Consider the following 295-nt stretch of genomic DNA (forward strand, 5'->3'; position numbering starts at 1 on the left):
TAAGTTGTCTACTTTAGACTTTGATAATTGTGGTCCCACTGAGGTCTAGACTTTTATTTCAAGGGATCGAGGAACGTAAGTACTGCAGAGTGAACAAGGTTTACATGGAATAAGATGAGTTCCAATCCTAGTTGCCCAGAGTCTGTAAACAAGGAGACTCAGAGTCTTTATTTAACTCTGCTTCAAGAAGCTCTTTCTGACTATAGCAAGATCTCTGGGATTGCTGAAAGCTGAGTCCAGAAACATCAGATCTTTCGTTGAACTGTATCATTAATTGAATTCCCAGCTACATTGG

Source organism: Trichechus manatus, unplaced genomic scaffold (genome assembly GCF_000243295.1).
Source record: "Trichechus manatus latirostris isolate Lorelei unplaced genomic scaffold, TriManLat1.0 scaffold00088, whole genome shotgun sequence".
NCBI lineage: Eukaryota > Metazoa > Chordata > Mammalia > Sirenia > Trichechidae > Trichechus > Trichechus manatus.